The 16,444-nt window shown below is 28.7% G+C and overlaps 2 long non-coding RNA genes across 2 annotated transcripts; both read left to right on the top strand.

The window, feature by feature from the left end:
• Positions 1 to 2,968: 2,968 nt before the first annotated feature.
• Positions 2,969 to 5,246, top strand: LOC126836910 (uncharacterized). The gene is made up of 4 exons (XR_007685414.1): positions 2,969 to 3,109; positions 3,179 to 3,254; positions 4,513 to 4,659; positions 5,011 to 5,246. It is a non-coding gene; the product is annotated as an uncharacterized LOC126836910 (long non-coding RNA).
• An 8,440-nt stretch (positions 5,247 to 13,686) lies between these two features.
• Positions 13,687 to 15,819, top strand: LOC126837053 (uncharacterized). Its single transcript, XR_007685437.1, has 4 exons — positions 13,687 to 13,783; positions 14,486 to 14,688; positions 15,300 to 15,494; positions 15,614 to 15,819. It is a non-coding gene; the product is annotated as an uncharacterized LOC126837053 (long non-coding RNA).
• Positions 15,820 to 16,444: the final 625 nt, after the last annotated feature.

Below are 16,444 nucleotides of genomic sequence, written 5' to 3' on the forward strand. Positions count from 1 at the left end.
GCCATCGCGCCCCCTGGTTAACGGTGAATCCGATCCTCGTATATATACCGCGGCAATGTCGAGAAACGAACACATGGCAGTAGTCGTGTTAACTTTGCTTTTCATTAATAAACCCTGGCACTCGGCTCGAAAAAAATTCGCAATTCGATTGAAACCGTTAAAACGGCACGCTTGGCGCAAAAATCCACTATTCCATCATCACCGCTTTTGTGTGATAAATTTGAAAAATTGCACTGGTCTCAAACCGGCGGCTCGGAAAATCAGAGGCGCCGTACGGCCGTATATGCTTCCATTGTTGTATGCAATTCCATTTACAGTATAAACAGGTTGTGTGGCGTCCTCTGGCTGACAATATATGTATTACTAAACCACACGAGACATTGAAATGAGGCGCTGTAGGTAACGAAATCGGTACGAAAACGAAAATGGCCAAAACAAGACTTTTTCTTACATGCAACGGCCGATTATTAATTTAAGCTATTCGCTAGATTTATTAGCTTGTGACCTGATATTTTATTTTTTTTTGGTCATTTTTCATCATTTGTATGTATTATAATATATACAAATTCAATTTAAAGTAATTCAGCCAAAGGAGAATTTACGAGGAGAATATACCAAAAATATAAAATATAAATTTTCAACGGGACTATTATTTTTCTGGTCTAAATCTGGTTAGTGGTCACGACGATACACAATCAAATGGTTTGTAATCAACATTTTTTTTTTTATTCCTTCATTAATATATAATCCATCAGTATAGGTGTTCATGTACAGCTATCGTTGCTATGGTATTAATTATTGTTTAAAAGTAAACGTTCGTTGTAATAATATTATTTTAAATATATATTACTTAAGTATATTAACAATATTTTTATCGTTTTTAGGTGAAACAATTTTTGAATTTTTGTTAAAATACTTTTTTTTTTTCGTTTACAATGAGAAACTTAAAGAAGAAACAATGAAATGAAGATTGGTGGTGTGTTACGTAGACAATAATTATAGAGTTCTATAATTAATCTTTATTTCATTGTGTCTTCTTTAAGTTACTCATTGTAAAATAAACCAGTATTTTAACTAAATTAAAAAACTCTTTCATTTGAAAACTACCTAATACCTAACCTAACAATTATGTTGTTTGACCGTCAAAGAAATACAGCAGAGAAATAACATGGCCCAGTCGCTTGCAACGAGGTTAGATTGCCCTTTAACTTTTAGAATTACGTATTTGACATAGTAAGATATTAATTATTTTTTTTGGAATGATGTTTACTGAAAAAAACCGAGTATACGGACCTAATTGTTGCATTTGTCCTGGTTGAAAAACCTGTAAGAGAAAATATGTATAGATATCAATTTCTATAAATTAACCTTAATACAATAATAAAAACAAGGGAAAATATTAGGGTTATAGATTGTAAATATTTTTGTCAAATAATATACACGAAAAAAAAAGCGGACAGTACTCGGTCAGAGGTGTTTAAAGACATATTATCGTCCGGTACGCGCTAAAAAAAAAAGTCTATTTGAAACTCTAAGGCAAACCAGTGTGTGTATTTGCTGTGTATGCTAACAGACATGCTTTCGGTACACCGTTTTTAAACGTGATCAAGTCACAGTGTTGACTTAACTCGGTGGAATATGCCGAAAGGTACGCAACAAAAACATTGTTTTGATAATTGTTATTGAATTTATATGCATTGTTGTTAGCAGAGTTGCGATTATGTTGTTGATGTATATCTCAATCGAAAAACGTGTTCATACAAACACAAAAAAAAAGAGATAAATTAAAAAAATCAGTACAGAAGAATTTAGCAAAGTTGGTGCACATAGATTCAAATTTAATCTGAATGTGGTTTTATCACAATCAAACGCTTCGATGCGATTCTGGAAATAGTAAGAATCCAGCACAGTACCTAAGAAATTACTAAAGTGGGGTCCAGTATCCACAGATCTGCATCGAAGCGTTTTCTTTAATGTGTTTTTTAGCAACTGCATCTACTGAGTAGTTTTAGTTTACTTTTTTAGTTAGATTATACTAGGCAGTTGTCTTATAAATATCACAGAGCCGTGAAGTAATCTATTCTCATGGTAAGTAACGACTTACCAGATGGTGTCCAATGGTGTTCCAACTCCATTATACTAACCTATTGTTATGTTAGTTTGTATACGAGCTACAAGATTAAAGACTGGTACATCTTTTTTAGAAACATTACTAAGGAGGGCGTTTTTTGGGGAGGGGGGTTCCCGGTTTTCGGGGGTGAAGGAGTAAATCGGTCCACAGGCGAAAATTTATCATGTCTAGACACAACAAATAAACATCATTGGAAAACCATAATATTCGTAACAACCATTTACTTTATGTACCTCGTGTCCCTTGAAATTATATGTTAAACCATCCGATAAATATTTTAATGTCTTTTGGCAATACATTGGCAGATTAGCTGATAATTCTCTATATTTAAGTGATTTCTATTTCTCTTGTTGTTTTTATATTATAATATAATTATTTTCTATATTGTATTTATTCTCATTTGTGTATCGGTTATTATCCATGTATTGTACTATCACTGTTATTATTACATTGTATTTGTACATCGTCCATAAAATTAAATAAATTAATTGAAAAAATACTAATAATAATACATATTTGATATTATTATAACGGTATGTACCGTGAAATCTGAATTTTGTTGTACGTTTCAACGAAACGTTTAAAACAAAACCGTTTGTTTAAAACATAATATATTTAAAACATTTTGCTCGAATCATTGCGAAACTCGGGTACTGTACTTGATTGAGCTAAAGTGGTTTTTTTTATTGAATTTCCGCCCACAGTGGCACTGCGGCAGGACGTAGGTATAGCAAACAATCACACTCCGACCTCTGTCTGGCGAGATTTGCGGCGAAGCGCAGACTCCTGCGACCTGTCGTTTTTTTCTCGAATTGGTGCACAATCAATAATGTCTGGCTCTCGTTTACATTATGTTATTCGGTCCGGTGTGTGCCGCAAGTCTGTCTGTGTTGCGCCATAGCCGATACTGCTAACAGTCTACTTGCTATACTTACTTACCAACAGTGAGCGTTATACAAGCGGAAGGCATTTTTCGAAGTAGGTTTAACCATATTTTAACTTTGCCATAGCTTTTCAACGTTTTACTGAATACATTTAACGCAACAGGAGTGCCGAATACCAGTCAATTTCACACCCACGAGGTACTTTTATCGCATAACAGATTACAGCCGACCGTCGAACTGTGAGTATGCCCGACTAGATGGTAATGTTACTAATATAATATATATATATATATAAATAATATATAGGCATTGTTGATGAGCAACTCGCTGCAAAAGAAATGCGTCCAGGACGCGGTCAAACTGTAGTTGCTTTAAAAAATAATATAAAAAAAGGTGGGAAAAAATGCAAAAAGTTTCCTTCGCGGTCGGGGCTAAAACCGTGAGCACATCACGCTTACCTAATCTAACCTATCAGTTATTGTGTATTTTAACATGGATATTATGTTGTATTCACAACGTGTTTGCTTATATATTTTACTGGGCTATTCTTTATTTTAGATCATATGTCTTATATTTATAGTTTATAAATAAATAAACATAAATAAAATAAAGAAAATAAATATCTCATCACAAGAAAATACATCAATTTTTAAAATATATTAATTGAAAGTAGAAAGTGCCTACTAGAAAATGTTTTAATCTGTAACATTAAAGAGCAACTGAAATCTATACCTAAGACTATAGATCTACAAACGGGGTTTTGCCGGTTTCTGGGCTGAAGAAATTTACTTCTTCAAATTTAGACCCACTAAACTACTACCAATCGCATACGATTCCAGATCTAAAAAAGGGTGCTAAACGAGTAATTTCAAAATCTTACAGTTACAATATTTTAAGGATAATAATAAACGGGTTTTAGGAAACAAAATTATCTATAGTTTTCTATTAGAAAAACATAATTATAAATATAATTTATATAATTTCTAACATTTTCATGTTCAGCTCATTTGACCGGCTACCACTAACGTACCATGTATGAAGCTACTTAGGTTTTTTATATTAAAATATGAACTATCTGCACTCTCATAATGTTATTCATAAAATAAAATAAAAGCTTGTATATACATTTTTTTTTCGTTATTTGTGATATATTTTTGTTCAATTCAATCAAGGTACATGATGGTTATTCCATATAAATATTAGAATCCCAATCAGAAGTTTTAGCTGTCTTGAAATATTATTGAGATTTGGTTAAAATAGGTAAACTCTCGATATTTATGGTGGATTAACTTACATTTCAACTTAGTTTGAAGTCGTTCGATATTCGTGTAAAATAATTACAGAAAAATGTACTCCTGATAATTGATAGACATTGGTGTTTGTTAGACAGAGAGACATTGAGCAAAAGTCTAAAAATGATTACCCATAGATATTTAGATTTGCCCAAACCCATTACAGTATAAAAAATGTATTTTTTTTTTTGGGGCCTTATAACAGAATGGAGCATATTGAAGCGATTATGATTGAAAAAATCGGCAGAGATCGTTTCCAAATAAACGTACGGTTGAAGTCCAACGAATTTACTGGCGATCGTGCTGAGATGGCAGAGGCCTGCGTCCAATCATTGATCGAAACTATACAAAAGTAAGGCGTTCACTATTACCAACATATCCTAGTAAGGTAGACAAAGATCTCGAATGACTTTACAGAATCAAAATCTAATCCAAGAAGTTAACATTTGAACAAGTTTTTTTTTGGTCTAAACATAAAATACAGAATACTTTTAATCTCCTTAAAATGAGCTGTTTTTAACGACAACAAATTATTTTCTATTAAATCACCACAGATGTTAACAAAACATATTGTATTGACAGGTATACTATGTGCACAATTGTTTCTGTAATGACTTGTTTTGGTAATGAATACTTTGGAGACATAATATAATATAAATATTTTACATTTTACCAACGTTAATATTACAGTTTTTCTTTTTAGCTTTAACAGCCGCAGTACAAACGATCATTTTAGAATCGATGAAGTGGAAATCCATCGTAATAGATCTTCTAGGCGATCCAGTCGTAGAGGATAATGGCCTGAGCCAGTATGCACAAGAAATCAAAAAGTCACGCTAGCACAACATTCCATATTCAAGCACAATTTTACCCCAACACTTAATTCGTGAACGTAATATTCAAAAGTATTTAAGTTCGGTCACTTTTAGTATTATGTTAACTACGGTGACCATTTTTTGTTTTTTAATATTATTTTAATTGATTTGTTATGATTACAAAAAATATATAGAAACGTGACTAAATACATATGTTGTTTAATTTTAAATTATTATTTTCATCAAATTCTTCTAGATCATCATAATAGGACCTTAGAGCGTATTATAAAAACTAATTAGTGCGATTGTATCCATGCTCATTAATTATGTTTTAAATACACCATGGACTATATGCTACTTTTTGTACTAAACTTTGATAGATTTAATTGAATTCATATTATAATATATCAGGATTGATTCCAGTGGCCAAGCATGAGTCTTAAGGTTAAAAAAAAAAAATCATATCGTATATTATACCTCAAGTATTATTGATAGAAGAATGTAATTTATATAGATTTTTTACTCACAAAATTCATATACCTACCTTATCTTTGTTGATTTGTAGAATTTAAAAAATACAAATATTTTAGGTTTACTACAATATAAACCAGTTTGCTGGGCTTAAAAAAAAAGTGAGCCGAGTACTCACAAAGGTTATTATGTGTTTTGACACCTTACTACAGTTTTAATAGATATATTATCATAATATAAATTTTCCCTATAAAACGGTTTAACTAATAGCATTTATACATTTGGCAATAATCTGACTATCCTTTAATGATTTTTAAAACTGTTAAATGTTTCGCGAGGTCTTTCGATAGATACAAATCTTTCAAAAGATACATAGGTCCTTAGACTGTAATAATTCTTCTATTAACGGTTACGTCAATTCCGTCAGAAATTTTAACTGATTGGTTACCTTAGAAGGTCCTCGTCTATAAAACATATCAAATACATTCATAATAACACAATTTTTTCAATGAAAGACAGCTAACTATCTTATTAGATGTTGTATGAAGTGTTAAGTCTTAACTATAGAATATAAATACACAATTTAGGTAAACAAAATTCAACTGTAAACATTAGTTAGTAGTCTGGTTTCAAAATCACAAACTACAGTGACAATTTTTCGAGCAATCTAGATAAATTACCTTTAAGACGTTTAAATTAATCAAGGCCCTATTAACGTTTAACAAATTACAAACTAGGTAATGAATATTAAGAAATAAAAGAAAATAAAGGTTTCTCTAAATGGTGATTATAAGCAATGCAAACCCCTATGGTAATCTAATCAATTTTACCGCTAAGTCGAAATGCTAGTTGAAGTATAACTTATTATAAATGTATAGAAAACCATTTATTAAGTAAGAATTCGGACTTTAAGTATAACAATTGCAGTATCAATATAAACCTACAAAAACGCAATTAAAAAAAAATATTGTCATGCGGTGTAAATGACACAACGCCACTTAAAATTTGATCAATGCATTTTTTTATATGACAAAGTACTTTTCTTATATATTTTGTAGTGAAATATTACTACTCAACATGTATGATAAAATAATAAGGTTTTAGGAGTACAAATTTAAACTAATGACTAAAAAAACCCAACTAAACAATGTCAATCGTAAACACTAAAATAGTCAATATGGAACATATTTTAAACAATTAAACACAAGATAATTACTAATAATAGCCTACAGATTACAAAACCACCAAATAAAAATAAAGTTCACAGTAGGATTTTTGATTCGTTGATTTATTGTTGTCGTTACTATGACATTTATGTGTAAATAATGTGGTAGGCAACTAAGTCAATATTGATTATTTGGAATTAGTTATTTGGAAATTGTTTTAGTTTCTCTCTTCAGATGATAAAAGTTATATTTATTAAGTAGTGAATTTTTACAAAAATTAGCGTTTTAATTTTTTTTTAACTATTTTAGACTTTTTCGATACGACCAAATGAAGAACTGTTGTCTTGAAGTATACTAAGAAAGGAAATACAGTATAATTTTTTTTTAAGAATTTAAAAAGTCTGCGCGATACAATGTATTATTAAGACATATTATATGTCTATCGATTACACGGATTCGGTTGAAAAACGCATTCGACCAATATCCGGTTTGCAAGAGCAGCTTGGAGAATCATCAGACTGGAATCCAAGAAATTGTACCGGTGGTCATGACCGGATGTTCACGCAGAGCGCACTGCCATTTGCAATGGACCGTCTGGGCCGCCGGTTGTTGCAGCGTTGTTTAACTAAAATTTACCATTAACTTCCGGTAACTCAATGAAAAATAAAAAATAACCGTAGAATTGTTAAGAAAATTGTATATTTAATGAAAACAACAGATGACCTATACAATATGACCACTCAAAAAAATTACACTTAGAACTAATGACACTTTTGTATAGGACCGTTACTCATCATTTTATATCACATTTACGAACAAAAGGAGCTAAAAAGAGGTAAGAGCCCGTCTTGGGTTAATGATAGTTATAGCGAATAAATAAATTACTTAATATTCGCATGTGGTTAGAATGCACAATAAACCTTGAAATATTAAAAACCTTCGAGAATACAACATCATACAAACTATATAAAACATTTTACAAAGGTGCCATCTCATGTATAGCCATCTATATGGCTATACATGATAAATATACAATATAATATAACATTTTTAATATAAAGGCCATGGTAAATGGTAAAAGGGTGACAAAGAAACAATATACAACATAATATAACATTTTTAAACAGACAATTCGGTATACAAAAGATATTTAGACTTTAAATTAAGGTCTATTAAGTAAGGTCGTACCTTTCATAATAATAATAAGCAGTGGATACTTCTGTGGTCAGATAATGAAAATCACGTTCCAATCTCTGCCAATGCCCTGTTGAACTTTAGTAGTTTATCTTTAGTATATATCGAGATACTTATCAATGGGTCAATGGCTTCATATAGTAAGCCCGGAAAACTAGTGTAGCCTAGTAATAAGAAATAATGTGAACCAATGGGTTATAGTCTGAAAAGCTTAAAGCTCACTCTGTAAATACAAGAAAACCATCTTAAAATGAACTCCTTTCCTCAACTTCGAAATAGTGATGTTTTAAGTATTTTCAAAAAACTATTTCAGTTTCAATTTTATTTACAGTAATATTTGGAATAACAGTTAAAAATATTTCCTAAGAGTTCGTAACTAAGCTACTCTCAACTTTTTTTTAAAAAAATTGTTTTAATTTCTATTTGTTTTATCTTGTCTATAGGCGGTTGGTTGGGGTTATGCTATGCCAGGTTGAACATTTTTATCGAACTATTTAACACTTTAAAAACCTATAAAAAAAATCCTTAAAATGTTAATAAATTCATTAGAGTTTAACGTTATGAAATATATTTCAAATACATACGTCATATATTAAAACAAATTTCATTTGAGATAACATTTATGTGTTATTTCTTATTGTTGCTATGACGCTATAGTTCTGTAAAATAAAACATTTACAACCCAAGTAATTATTTGTTATTGTAGTAGGTACATTGTTTATTTAAGTTTCTTTGTTAAAATGTAAAAATAATACATATTTTTAAACTATTGGATCACTTGATGAAACATACGTTAAATTATGTGACTCAATTCTAATGGTGAAGCCTAAAGAAGAATGAACAACTGAAAACGTGATGTAATTGTAGACTTTGGCTGATGAATGGGTACATCTATTATTAGTATTATTTATACTATTAACCTAATAGTTTTTATAGGTTTGCATATTGTAGCCGATCGATGTTGCCTTGCAGTTAACCTTTGTGTAATACAAATTAAACCATGGGTCAATCAATTTTAACGAGGTAAGATTTTATTTTAATTATACTATTAAAAGACAATACTACTAATTGAGTCTAGTTTAGTTTACGATTACAATTAATATCGTGTAAAATGTTGTAATAATAATAATTTTACACGATATTGTAAAATAACCAACAAAGATATTATTGAAACAAAATTAACTAAGATTGGCGGACACTTGCCCGAAGCTAGTCATCAAACGACATTTACCCGAATGCCACCTGCCCAAAAATATTTTCCCGAATGAATTTGACAGAATGCTAATGAATCAAATGATTTAATTCAAGAGCACAAGAACAATGATGTAATAAGAATATTAAATAAAATAAACATAGCATACATTTAGAATCTGTAATAGTGTTCTGTAATAACGTTCATTTCTTGGATAACATTTAAAGAATTTCCAAATGAATGAGTTTTTGATACAATAGAGTGTTTTTTTTTCACATCTCCTTTTCTGCTTTTAGTCCGTATTCATAATGATAATGTTCAAATCATTTCAAATCATCTTAACATTTTTTTAAATTTATATTCTTAGAGAAATAATTTATCTGTTGCCTGGATCTTTCTAATTTTCCCACGATTATTTCGCATGCGAACCAACTATTAGTTCCACCTCTTATTACACCTCCAACATATTTAATACTTTGATTTGTAACATATTGCTGATAAAAAAAAACTAAAAAATGTCAAATAAGATATCCCAAACGAGATAAATACAGTGAAATTGCTTGGAGGGAATTTTAGATACAAAGGTGTTGTGACAGTAATTGTGAAATTACCGATTGACAGTCCTATAACAATAAAGATAAATATCGAAATCTTGTATTAAAAATGGTGCAAATTTTTCAATTTGGCAACCAAGAAAGAGGCTTACTATAACCGAAAAAAATCTAAAGAAAGCGGGTAGTGTAGTACTCTGTCAGAGATGTTGAAAGACATATTGTCCGGTACACGCTAATAAAATAAAATATCTTTATCTAGTAGTTGGTAGGCCACATAATGAGAATAGGAGAAAACAAAACAATTTTTATATCTGTAGTTAAGATATAATTTATGACTAGATACATGTATGCAGAAAGTCTTCTACGTCCTGACTCCAAGTTCATAAAGAATAATTGGCTCTTGTCCCTTTTTTTATTGTTTTTTTTTATAACGTCAGAAGGTGAGTGTGATTGACTGACGGCATAGTCGGTGGGTCGATCCTATAGAATTACGAATGCGTTTTAATTTAGAAAGATAAAAAAATTAAACATGAGCTCTGCTAAATATATATTGTAAAATAACATAAAAAAAAGTGTTTTCAAATATACAATTTAAAAAAAAATAGTATGATTCAAACTTGTCCGACAGAACCAATTGTTTTTTAATTTTGTTGTTTTAAATTTTAATTTTCTTGCAACGCAAAACAAAATTTAACCGATATTAATAACCGATGCTTATTTAACGCTTTCATTTTGTTGTCCGAAGTGTCTCTAACGAATCAATTTCAAAAATATTTTTATTGTTATATAGCTTACATATTTTTTTATAGTGTCTAAAGGGCCGATTTTTTTATTTCTGTTTTTGAAATTGTATTATTAACGTTTACATTTTTACTTTTTATGGTTTCTTTCTAGTAAATCTAACTTATCTAAGCTTATTCTAATAAAAATAAAAATTGAAATCCGCCCAATAGACACGAAGAGGATTTTAACGACGTCTTCAAGCTGGATAAATGCTAATATCGAACCATTTGGTTAGGAAAAATAGTAAGAAAACACACTATAAAAATTACTTCGTAACCACATTCATATTAGTTAGTAAAATCGGTAAATTTTATTATTGAATATAAATAAATAACAAAAATAAATAAATAACAAAATAAGAACATAAATAAGAAGAATAAAAAAATTGATAATACTGTAAATGTTCCAAAGAAAATTTTTAAATATGGCATTTCAGCAAGGCTTGAAACGATAGTGTTTGTACCTAGAAGGTAATGTTTGTTCTTGTTCATTAATATTTTTATCTATCGTTATTTTCGCAGCTTCTTGAAGTCCAGCCACTGTTAAGATTCCCTTATAGTCTTTGGCCACCAATTATCAGTTTTTTGGAACAGTTTGTGTGAGTCAAGTCTTTCACTAAATTGTTGAACCCGGCAACTCGCTTTCGTAATTTGTCCCTTATTGTAATTTTTTTAATTTTTTTTTATATTCTGAATCGTCAACATAGTTTTTATGCATGTGAGATCTCTTAAATAACCTAAAGTTATTTAATGTAAGCATTTCCTCTGTTAGTAGAATTTAGGGAAGAGATGATTTTTGGACATTTTTATCACTTTTTATTTTATATCTCTGAACTGCGGTGTGTACCGAGTATGAGACGTGAATGGTGATTGAAAATAATATTTTGTAGCACAATTCATAAAACCAATCATAACATAAAAATAAAATAAACAAACCAAACACAGTGTGTAAGTTGTTTAATATATTTTATTTTTAGATTTAATTTAGGGTGATTTTTTTAACGCCCTACACTAGTTTACTCAAAAACTTCTTAGATTTGTTCAAAAAAAAATATTTAATTATTTGTTTGTGTATAAAATACTAACTTATTATATAAGACTTTTTTTTGTATCCCCCCCCTTCCTCGAAAACTAGACACCAACTTTTGATTTTCAAATGGCAACCACTACTTTTTTTTAAATAAATATAATCAAAATTGTCTAAATTAAAATGTTTCGAAGTTTAATTTCGAAAATATTGATTTGCTAATGAGTTGTTGACAATTTTATAAACGCAGCTAATAAGAGGCGCATTTTGTAATTATTGATATTTTACACAGTTACCGCTTAACCCATTATTTTTATTCGTTATTAGACTATTGTCGGTAGTTTGACAACAAGTAATAACAAAATAATAATAATAATAACAAGAACCAAACAATACCATCGAACCCAACACAGATACTGACGGGGCATTTCTACTAACAAAAGATGACATTGAGCTTTCAATCAAAAAGATATCTATAGACACATCCCCAGGCCCTGACGGAATTGTTCTTCGTACAATACGAAATGTAAAATGTAGTAATGCTATATGGGCTATCGGAAAAGTGATGTTACAATGGAATTATGTCCCGTTAGCTTTCCGAACAGGGCGCACCATTCTTCTATACAAAGGGAAAGGGGACGAACAAATCTTACACAGCTGGAGGAACAGATTTGTTCTCCCAATTTCAAATCTGACATAATTTTTTTCGTAAGACGATTTTTTAATGAGATACGAGTTCTATTTTAAATAATTTTAAAATTAAAAAAAAAAAAAATACCATTTATTGTACGTATAGAGCATCCTGAATGTCTCATTTGAAGCTCGGTAGAACTTTACGACTTATGTGTTTTATTGCCACACATTTTATATCATCAATAGTATTAAAGTTTAAACTTAGGACGGATAGAAAAAAGAATTTAGTATTATTACTATTTGTAAGCAATACTCAACAAAACACCACCATTCTCATTCGAAATTTTAACATTAAAATAACTAAAAAAATTATTAACTCTAAGCTAATTATCGACCAGTGCAATAATTCAATAATGGTTATCCGAAACTGGTCATCGACCATTCAACATTTTTAGTACATTATTTTCAATTTAAAAAGTTAATAAAACGTATACGTTACCATTTAAGTTTCGAAAGTTGCTATCAAAAAAAACGTTGGGAGTGGAATAAAAACATTATATAACAAAAAAAAAATTCAATTATTAACTAAACCCAGTGAGATATTGACTAGTTCATGATAATAGAATCACCCTGTATTCTATTTAGATTGATTTGAACCATATAACATTGTAGGTTAAATGTTTCCAATTTATATTTTCTTAAATTGCAGCTTTATAATAATATGAGTTATTTTCAATCCATTATACTGACACTTGTGTTAATTACATCGATAGTAATTAAACTATACTCCAAGGTTAATTGAAACTTTTTTTATCAAAATTAAATGAATAATATTAAATATAATTTAAGTGAATATATGCATTTGTAATATAAAAAATAATAAAAATATTATATATTTTATTCTGTCTACAATAGCTGAATGTGTTTGTGTGTTAATAAATTCATCGATTCTGTATAAAATATAAGTTTAAATAAATATATATATTTTTTTTACTTAATAGTTTAGCTATGCAACCATTAATCGATATTACCAGACGAAGTGATTATTGAACTATTTAATAAAAACAGACGTTTGCAATTTTTATGAATTCAAAAAAAAATGTTTTAATATAACTATTTCTTAATATATGGTCGTGGATAAGTTTTAGTATGAGACATTTAAAGTTCTTTAATATAAGTCATTTAAATCCCTCACTATAAAATATTTGAATTCACGCCACTAATAAATAGAATTTTTCAAATAAATTATGTCAAAAAAATTAATGTATGTAAATGTTATGTGAAAATTATTATTGTAACACTAATGTAAACGTGAATGTCAATAAATTAAAATTATATTTATATATTATGAATAGTGTATTTTGCTCATTATTTACCTATATTTTAAAAACTATGTGAAACATTCGAAGCGTAAAATAATAAGGTAGGCTGTAAAATAAGGCTAATTAATTTTTAATAAGTTAAGTAATTTTTCATTAATTCAAATTAAAAAAAAAACCTTTTATAAGGAAACAAAATTTCAGAAATTTACTATTGTGTTTAAAACTTTCAACAGTGAAACATTAATATCATTAAAAATTACTTACTCTATGACTATAGAATTTCATCAACAACCGGAAACATAATTATTCTATTTCAGCAAGTAAGTTTTACTACCAAAATTATATACATTTAAATGTTTTAGTACCTTTACAGAACACTAAAATTGTTATTAAATATAGTCTGTTATTAATTAAAATCCATATTTTTTTACAGTATTTCATTACCTCAATTATTATATTATTAATATGACTTAAATATTAAAGTTTAAACTTAAAACGAGTAAAAAGATTATTATTCCCTTTAAGCAATACTCGACGAACTCAATCTATTATTCAAAATTTTGAAAATATAAGAATCATATCATGCCCTAGGTCACTTTCTTAAATACATAATATTGAAATATATTTAGAAAAGTTATTGATTTTATCAAATTTTGGATGTTAGTAGGTGTTATTTAATGCACCATAAACGCTTAAATCCAAAATCTTACCTTAAGTAGTTGCGTCATGCGTGGCATTAACTTTTATAACCAAGTCGGAACCTCCATATGAGTTATATTTCAATCCATTACACGTACTCTTATGTTAGTTATATCGATAGTAAGTTTTTAATGAAAAAAACCAAAGACAAGTTGCTTTGGCTAATAAGATACCAGGACTAAATAGATATTTTATCATTGTAAATAGAGAAACAATATTACTAAAAGCTAATATAATCATGATTTGTGTCCTATACTAATTGATTCGAAGCAAATAATATTAGGTACTAACGATTTCCAATTTATATTTTGCTTCATTTTCAGATATACTATATGAGTTATTTTCAATCCGTTACACTTGTGTTAGTTACATCGATAGTAATTTTTATAAGGATAAAAAAACGAAGACAAATTACTTTGGCTGCTCAAATACCTGGTCTGAAAGGTCATTTTATTGTTGGAACTCCAACGATCTTAACTCGAGGGCCAGAATATTTCTTAGAGACAACAAAACTATTATGCAAGAAGTAAGTAATCGTGAACAATCATGTAAAGTTTTGGGGTATAGTGAGTTTATATTACCGATAAAAATTTTTTAAGTTAATGAACAATTGATACGTGTGAAATCTAATTTGTCAAATACTATAAAGACAATCAAGCAAAACTAGCTTATAATAATTATGCAAGGAGTAAATAGTTTTAATTTACCTGCATATATTTAGTGGAATAATGTAAAGCCAAAACAAAAATAATTTCGGGATAATTAACAATTTTAACTATTATCCATCAAGTCGAATTAGTTTTCATGGATTTAATGTGATTTAAGTATTTGAGCTTTAATGGTAACATAGTTAAAACCAACTCATTAATGAATATAAAAAAGAAATTTTAAATTTAATATAAGAACTTTTCAACGAAATTTGATGATCCATTTAGCTTTTTACTGTGGCGCATTTTATGTGGCACATTAACGAAAAATAAATGAGAAATAAATACATGTTCCAGAACGTTAAGGTAAAAACTATTCAAATTATATCAAATGCAGGAATCCTTGACTACGACTATTGTGTTAATTATTTTTATATGTAATATATAAGTATTTATGCACACATTTTAAAACGAGCTCATTATGTTTAAGGTACCAGAATTCTTTATTTAAATTTTGGTTTTTTAACAAGCTGGTTGTTTGTATATCCATTGCCGAAGATATAGGAGAAGCAATGAATAGTTTAAATTGTTTTCAAAAGGACATACCTTATCCGTTATTGCAAGATGTTATGTCGATGAAGGGGCTAATCACAACTAACAGTATACATAAGTATAAAAAACACCGGTAAAATATTGTTATATATATAATAAATATTATGATTATAAATATTATGTACAAAACTAATGAAACAAACTGTTTCTATTTAAATGAGATGAATAATTAATAAAACGTACGTTATTTAGGAAAATAATAAATGAATGGCTTAAGTATTCAAATTTAAAATCATTGATACCATCTTTTTACGAAGAATCTAAAATTCTTGAACACATTTTGAGTGAAAAGAGTAAAAGAAAACCATTTGAACTAGAAATAAGCCGAATTTTCGAACTAGCATCGATGGACACTATTGGAAGAACAGCGATGGGAGAAGAATTTCATTCACAAAATAAAGAAAACCATGATTTCCGGAATAACTATGAACGTCTAGCAGAAGTAAAAAATGTTTTGTTTTTAATTTATATTTTTGTAGCAACATAATTAGATCTCGTGAGACGGAGAGGATATTATTATAGTCTACCAACGATATGATTAAATATCCGCTAAGAAGATTATTTTTTTTATTTTTTACAGATCTTTGCATACCGACTTTCGAATCCGTGGTTCTTATTTTCGAGTTTATTTTCACTGTCATCAAAAAAAAACATGAACAACGAAATAGTCAACAAATAATGCATAAATTTGTAAATAATTTAATTCAGAAAAAACAAGTCGAACTTAACAAAAAGGATAAATCTACAATTAACGGGAGTTATGTCGCAGATTGTATTTCTCAAAAACCTTAATCTCTAGTTGAAATTCTATTAGCAAATAAACATCAAATGTCGCATAAAGAAATGAGTGACGAACTTCTAACCGTTATGAGTGGTAAGCTATATATATATATATATATATATATATATATATATAAATATAAATATATAAATATATAAATTTCATAGTAGTGATAATTAAGCTTTAAGTTTTTTTTCTAGCTTATTTGTGGAGTTAAAAATATTTCTATTTCAATGATGTAT

This window comes from Adelges cooleyi, unplaced genomic scaffold (genome assembly GCF_023614345.1).
Source record: "Adelges cooleyi isolate 19-005CV unplaced genomic scaffold, UGA_ACOO_1.1 ACOO_flye_CR_arks_rails_tigmint_CR_PRNA_247, whole genome shotgun sequence".
Taxonomy (NCBI): domain Eukaryota; kingdom Metazoa; phylum Arthropoda; class Insecta; order Hemiptera; family Adelgidae; genus Adelges; species Adelges cooleyi.